The following is an 8,437-nucleotide window of genomic DNA, read 5'->3' as shown; positions in this document are numbered from 1 at the left end:
TATTTTTTTATTTGGAATAAAATACAACTCTCTAATATAAGCTGGCAAAGGTCTGTGGCAAAGGTCTTTTGCTTCTAATGAAACACATCCTGTTTGCAGATGGAGTTTGTTTTATTATTTGGTGGAGGATGAAGGATTTGTGATTAATAGTGGAGGCTTAGATTAATAGCCTATTGATTCTGACTGGAATAGTACAGGGTCAGTCAATGGGGAGAATGTATAGATAGGTTCAGAGTAATATCAGGAAACTTTTTGTATAATGACAACATAAGAGAAGACTGAGAATCTGGAAGACTTGGATCAGGCTGGATGGGGCTAAACAGGGTGGTTTTGGGGTGCAGTATGTCGCTTGGAACAATCCTTGCCATCCACACACAAGGATTGGGTGGTTTCAGGGCAGGAAACCACAGCGCACCTCAAGCAAGCCTAGCATGTTCCTCCCTCTAAAGGAAAAGGGGGAACAGGGGGAAGCTGTCATTTTTTAAAAATACATACTTCTAAGTGGCATGGCACTGAATTGGCTTGCCAAACAACCAAATCATTGCTGGATTGCAAGAGATTTTTTTAAAAACAGTTGCATCCTTTTCTGTTCCGAAGCTTTACATTTCTTAATACAGTAGGACACACACGCACCCCATATAATCAGGGGATCAGTTCCAAATCCTTGCCCCCATCACAGATGGTGAAAAGTGTGGATTATAGCTAACACAGTCTGTTTGACCCAGAATTCCCCTGTAAGTTTATCTCAATGGGACCGCTATGAGTAAGAGCCAAGTTGAAATCTTCTCTCCTTCCTGTGCTAAAGACTGAAAAGGACTGTTCTCTCTCTGACACATACGCAGTCTCAATGGCTCTGTGGGTTTTGTTCAAATACAATTAAGGATCCATTTCCTAGTTTGCTTAGGAATCTTGAGGAAAGCACTAGCTGGAAGGCAAGAAGGGGCAGATGGTGAGAAATTTCTCCCAGGAGGCAAATTGTTTTAAGGCTTGCAGTCCTCCTCCCACCTCACCAACCAGTCCAACTCTGAGTTTGAGAACTATGACACTGCTCTGGAGAAATGATGGTGGTTCACCCTAGTGGCCAGTCTGATAATTACACCTTGCATTTGTATTTGTAGGTACAGTACAATAATTTCATTTAATATATTAGTATGCCTTTCCAGTTAGCAGATAAATGAATCAGCAGTTGTTGATCCAGAAGATACAGGGGTTCTACTGTAACTGGTTAGTTCTTGAAGAAGCTTAAGCAAAGTAACAGCCATTCATCTACTTTGGTTTGATTCTGGTGATCATACATGCTGGAACCAAACCAAAAACAGTGCAATGCTGCCCAAACTAAAACAATAATGAACAAAAGAAAGAAAGAAAGAAAGAAAGAAAGAAAGAAAGAAAGAAAGAAAGAAAGAAAGAAAGAAAGAAAGAAAGAAAGAAAGAAAGAAAGAAAGAAAGAAAGAAAGAAAGAAAGAAAGAAAGAAAAACAGTAGTCCCTCACACAGATCCAAAAGACACAGCTAGGTAAGGGTAAGGGTTGGGGCAGTTCATGATTACTTGTATGTTATGTGGTCACTGGAAAAAACTAGCCTGTTCCCAAAATGGATCAAACAGTGAGACAAAGCAAACATCTGATCTCACCCAGAGACTGGAAGTTGAGATTAATCAGTTAAGGGATGGACAGCGGAGAAATGAGGAGGGGAGTCTGAAGGACTTTAGGGGCCTGGCAAAGGGGGACCACCATTCTGCAAGGTGGTCCATGTGACAGGCAGAATGGAGACATTTAGAGTAGGGGTCAGGAACGGTTGGTGTTATTCCAATCATTGGTGGAGCAAGCAAAAGGTGAAGCCTCAACCTCCAAAGGTGAGTTAGGTCTCAGAGTGGAAGGTAATGCTATGAAGATGAATCAAAGGAACAGACAGTGAATCAGATTAACCACCTGTTTGAAGAATGCCATCTAACTGCCAGCAGTATTAGCCTACAATTGTGTAGAAACCTCCTTTAGTTTAAAAATACAACAATTATACAATGCATGTCAGGAGACCAAATGCCCGTATGGTTCACACAGAGCATTAAAAGGAGGACATATTTACCTATTCAGTGAACCAGATTTTTTAGCCAATGAGGCACCCTCTTCAAATAACTGACAAATCTCCACATAAAACAAGTCAGGTTTGAACAAGTCGTAGATTAATCCTCACTCTGCTCTTTTAATTGTTGTGGGTTTTTTTTAAAATAATTGCTTTGTAGTTTGTACATTACTCTTTTTTTTAAATTTTATTTTATACAAAAAATACACAAAAAAACACATACATAACAACAAAAATACAAAAAAAAACAAGTAATAGTGCTTATTATGAACTAAATTCTGACGTGCACCCCATACCCACGGGACTCTATTACTATAATAATTTTTTTTTACAGATTACCTCTCCAAAATTGTATTGAGTATTCTTTAGAGGCTTTCCCCCTTCCTTTCACTAACACAAATTCCACAAATTTACCCCAAATATCATAGAAATTGTTACAACTTATTTCCCCTCTTTTTATTTTAAGTTCCATAGTCAATTTATCATTTAATGCAATGTCCCATACTTCACAATACTGGTCTTATTTAACAATTTAACACAATTAATTAAGATTAAAAATGATAATCTGTATACATATTTAAAACACTAATTTTTTAAAAAAACTATAACATTTAAAAGACTACCCTGTCTCAGTTGCCTCCTAGCTCTCTAAAAGTCTCTCTAAAGTGATATGTTTTCACATGCTAGAAGAAGGAAAGGAGGGAAGGGATCCACTATAGATGTGCCCAGGGGAAACTGATCACACACCAAAACAAGATGTTAAGGTGATCTAAGGTCACTGGACCACAAAAATAAGAAGCAAAGCAAAAGGAAACATAATTAGTAGGTCTGGGAGTTAGAAACAAAGAGGAAGAGCAACTCTTATAGTGCTGTGTAGCCAGCAATTTGTTCATTGCACATACCTGCTACAAGTAATCAGACAATTGGCCATCACTGGATGGCAAATACAGATACCCAATAGACTGTAGAATTGGAAGAAGATGATTGAGAAGTTCTATTCTCCCTGCAAAGACATGTCAGATAGTGGAATGTGGTGGAGACTGGCCAAAATCCTATTGAAAAACTTTGTACCTGGCGCAACTCAGATTGACATTTAATTTATGTCAATTTAATTTATGTCAATTAAAATCTTCAACCACCACCACCACCACCCCATATTATGTTCTGATGCTCCCAAGGGCTCCCTTTTGCTCTGTGGAAGACTATGGGAGTCTTTTATAAAAAAATAAAAATCACCACCAGTGTGCACTGCTAATCTGGAGGAGATTTTTCAGTTTTAAGAGCTTTCTTCCCACACTAGAGCTCTTAAAAACATTCCCAAAAGCTCTTTGGAAACTAAAACAAGGAATAGGAAGTTTTTAATTGGTATAAATTCAATGTTTCCAGATTCCAATCCAAGCTGCAAAAGGCACAAAGTTGTACAACCAGATTTTGCCCACTATGAAATATAATGGGCAAAAATGAGAGTAAAGCTGAAGGAGAATACTAAAATATAATTTAAATAGCATTCCTAGTGGATTTAAGAACCATATAAAGAACAGATTTGCATTACTACACTCAACTGATGGCAAATAGGAAGGATTGTAAATAAAAACCAGCTATAGAAAATAAAATGGTCCTCAGATTTGAAATGTTCAATATGCATTCCAATCCAAAAGAAAACAAATACCAAATAGTACAGTAACCACTGGACCATCATAATAATCTCCCATACAAGCAAATAGATACTGAAGATTTTATAACAAAGACTTTCACACAATATGGGGTAAGAAATGTCAGATTCAGAAAGTGGAGCACTGGAGAGCCAGTTCCAAATGCACAACAGTTTCAGAAATGTATTGAAGAATTACAGAGAAAAATAAGTCTGTTCCTTACAGCAAGGCCTCCAACTGTGTACATCAGAGAAAAGTGTGGAATGTTCTAAAAGAGACAGATTGTCACAATATTTGATTTCCATAACGTGTAATCTATGACCTGAACAAGAGGCTATTAGAACATAATATGGAGAAACTGACTGGTTTATCAATAGCAAAAGTGTCAGAAAAGGGTGCATTTTATCTCCCTACTTCCTCAATCTATATGCAGAACACATCATAAAGTCAGATTAATTTCCAATGAAGTAGAAGTAAAAATTGGCAGAAGATAATAAATTTTTTATCATTTGCAGGTGGCCATCTTAGTTGTATTCCATGTTATATTATGGAAAATTAATAAAAATAATATATGATAAAATAATTGGTAGAAGAAATACCAAGACCAATTATACTTAGACAACAGCACATTAGTGGCAGAAGATAGCGTTAACTGGAAATGACTATGATGAAGGTGAAATAAGAGTGCAAATCCAGGACTGCATTTGAACTTTTCAAAAACAGAAAATCATGACTATAGTAGAATTATACCGTATAACTTCACTGTTGACAATGAAGGAACGAAAATTCTTGAAATTCTTCAGTCCAAATAGATACTAAGGATGGGATGAGGATTGATTGATTGATTGATTGATTGATTGATTGATTGATTGATTGATTGATCGATCGATCGATCGATCCATCCATCCATCCATCCATCCATCCATCCATCCATCCATCCATCCATCCATCCATCCATCCATCCATCCATCCATCCATCCATTCATTCATTTAACTAGTCTTGCTAAAAGCCAAAATAAGGCCAAGATTTGGAAGGGCAGCTATGAAGGAACTAGAAGAAATCTCTGGGTGTATTTTGTGTCCCTGGAGATCAAGGCCAACATCATCCATATAATGGTATCCACAGCTGCGACAGATGGATATGAAAGTGGGATAATGAAGAATGCTGACAAGAAAGCAACAGACTTACTTGAACTCTGGTGTTGAAGGAGTGGTTTATAGTACCAAGGACCACTATATATATAATTGCATTCTAGATCAAATCATGCCTGAATTCTCACTAAAATGACTAAACTGGAGCAGCTGTACTTTTCATATATCATGCAAATACAACATTCACTGGAAAGGACAATAATGCTAGTAAAAATGAAAGACAGGATGGAAAGAGGAAGCCTAATATGAGATTGATTGACTCAATAAATGAAGTCTTCAGTTTGCAAAGGATACCACAGGACTGTTAATGACAGGACTATTTGTAGTTCATTGATTCATAGAAAATAATAACAGTTTGTTGCTGGGGGTGGTGACTGAGCTTTGCTTCTATTTTAATATTATCCCCAGTCCAAAATTACCATATTAGTTCCATTAATAAACAGGAAAGCTAAAAGAAAGGAGTAAATTGATATTAAGCATTGGATGCAACATTATTAAATATTTTAGAAATTATGAATGCAATTATCAGAGATTGTTTAATCTCTTCCTGGTTAGACCCTGTTTCCCCGAAAATAAGACCTACCCCCCAAATAAGCCCTAGTTAAGTGAAACCCCGCCCTCCACCATTGTGCAGCATTGTGCAACAACCAGAAGATGACGTGACTGTAAAATAAAACATCCCCTGAAAATAAGCCATAATGTATTTTTGGAGCAAAAATTAATATAAGACCCTGTATTATATTTGGGGAAACACAGTCGTACTGTATATTTCAAAACCAGCATTTTCACTGACAGAAAGAGCAAATCTGTAGAAGCCCTTCTAGTGCTTCCATTACCAAGATAAGTATCATCTTAAAGCAACATAAGCATCTGGCTTTTTACCTAATAAAATAATTCTCTAATAAAAAGTTACAAAGATGACATCAACTGCTTTCTGGATATTCTGATCTACTTTTTCTGTGCTCTGATATTATCCCAGTTTACCAGAGGCAGTCACTAGTATATTGTTAGTGTCTTTATGGTTGCTTTTGAAGGAAATGAGGAATTTGTTCCCTCCCCCTTACCAATTCCATTATTGTGAGAGGCTGTCACTGACACATTTCAGTTTTCCACCCTCTAATTTACACAAACATAGAACTTTAGAGTTAGATGGGATCATAGAGGTTATTCTTCCAAAAACAAAAAACAAAAAAACTGGTTTTTGAAAATGGGATACTGTGCTTCTCTATCCATGATTCAAAAGGCCAGGAAACCGCCCAATTTTGCTGCACAATATTGTGCCCACACTGCCAGCAGTAGCTTTTTTTGGAGGAAGGAGGAGTTCCATTTATAATTGCACACAACGCCTCACAGAGGACATGGATTTTGACCGTGATTTGAAGCAGCAGAAGGATCTTTTGTTAAAGCGGAGGGCGGGATGTGCTGCTTAAGCCAGACGTGTTCTCCTTCCTAATTGAAGAGATGTCAGCTCCACCACTGACCCTTTAATTCAAGAGAGATTTGGATGTGACTTGCGCACGGAAATGGTTCTGCGCAGATATATTTTTTTAAAATGGTTCCAGGTCACCTACAGCTGACCTAGCTGTATGAGTTACGGACACAACTTTAAAAGTGGATTTTGTCTAGCTTTGGCTTAGTGCTTCTTTAATGCACTTTCTGTCATTCACCGTAAATATTATTCAATATCCTTGCCTCTTGACTGGAGATGTGAGGCATTTTTAATTAACTCCTCAAGATTTTTTTTAAAAGTAGAACAAGGTATAAAGGGTATAATCCTTATTCTGCCTGCTCATGAATAACCAATGTGAATTGGTGGCACACTGTAAATAATTAATATAAATAAGTCCTCTCAATGCCGATGAGACTAGCTCTTGAGGCGGCAGGTTCAGGAGCTCATCAAAACTTTGTTCAAAAGCATACAAAAGCCCTACAGAGACTTCTGCTGACTTGAAGGCTCAACCCCATTGGTCCTAAGATAAAGCCCCATTAAGAGTACAATTACATAGGAGAGAAAATGCAAGTTTGATCCACTGTGTATTCACAAGTTCTCAAATTAGGCTTCTCCAGGTGAAACTGTTATAGCCATTCAGATGACAATTTGCAAGAGTCAGCATGGCAGACATAGAGAGCTCGGTTTGGATGGGGCTCCAACAGCAGAAGCTGCCATAAAGTGCTAACAAGACACTACATGGCAATTTCCAGCTCTCTTTTTGTTTATTGAGTTTGCATAAGTGCCAGGGCAACACTGTGTTCCAGGGCTGAGTTTAAACCATTTTTAAAAAAAAAAAAAACAATTATTTGGAGAATAGGAGTGCTCATTTGAGGGGAACTGACTCTTTTACACTTGATCAGGTAGTCACACTGGAGAGAAAATGGGCAAGAGCGAAGTCAAGCTGATCTGAACAACTTTAAACCACCATTCCTAGCTGAACAATAAAAGATGCTTCCCCGTTCAAAAAAAGGTGATTTCACAATGGGCTTCCCTGCATTGAGCTGTCAGGCTGTCACTGGATTTTGTTTCAAAGCTGCTGTTAGGACAGAATATGGAGAAAATAGAATGGGTTCCCACTCTTTTCAGTCTTATGTTTTCTGCAACACTTTGGGACACTTAGAGAGAAGAGAACTCAGGTGCTGATCTTCAATATCACACTGACAGGAAACTGTTCAGTCTCAATTGTCTGCAGGATGTAACTAAAGTCTCATTATGCCCAATGCATGAACTTTTATTTGTTGATGATTGTACTCTTAATGTAACCACATGTCTAGTTATATGAAAAAGTCTTGTAAGAATTTGGTAACAATTTTGGTCTGAAAAGCAATACTGATAAGATAGTGATGATGTATGAAACTGCTCTGGATGTACTTTAGGAGGAACCATTTCTGAAAGTATACAGACACCCTCTTTCAGCAATGGATAATTCACATAGGTATCTTGGCAGCACTGTCTCCTGCTGCCTTCTCATTGATGATGAAGTAACTTCATAAATCTCCAAAGCCAGCAACTGCCTTTGGAAGACTTTGATCATCTGTGTGGAATTGATATGGAATCAATCTTTCTGTTAAGCTGAAGATGTACAAAGCTGTTCTTCTATCCTCTTTACTTTATGTAGCACAGACGTGGACTATCTATTATTGCCATGCAAGAAAGCTCAATCATTTTTATCTTACCTGCTTTCAGAGAATTCTCAATATCAAATGGCAGGATGAAGTCCCAGATACCAAAATCTTGGAGCAAGCGCAGATGATAAGTATGTTTACAGTCTTGTAAATGACAACTTCAACTAGGCTGGCCATGTCATCAGGATGTCAGATGACTGTCTCCCAAAACTTATTTTCTATAAAGAGCTTGTTGTAGATACTCAATTGTGTGGCGAACAAAAGAAATTGTTTGCGAATACATGGAAGACAATACTGAAGAAATTTAATTTTGACTACAGTATGTCAATAGGGAAGCTCTCACTCAAGACTGAAATGTCTGGCAAAAATACCATCAAAAAAGGGGCTAAACAATTCAAAATAAAATGAATCAAGGATACACAAAGAAAGAGCAAA

This window comes from Pogona vitticeps, chromosome 5 (genome assembly GCF_051106095.1).
Source record: "Pogona vitticeps strain Pit_001003342236 chromosome 5, PviZW2.1, whole genome shotgun sequence".
NCBI lineage: Eukaryota > Metazoa > Chordata > Lepidosauria > Squamata > Agamidae > Pogona > Pogona vitticeps.
This window is presented reverse-complemented; position numbering follows the sequence as displayed.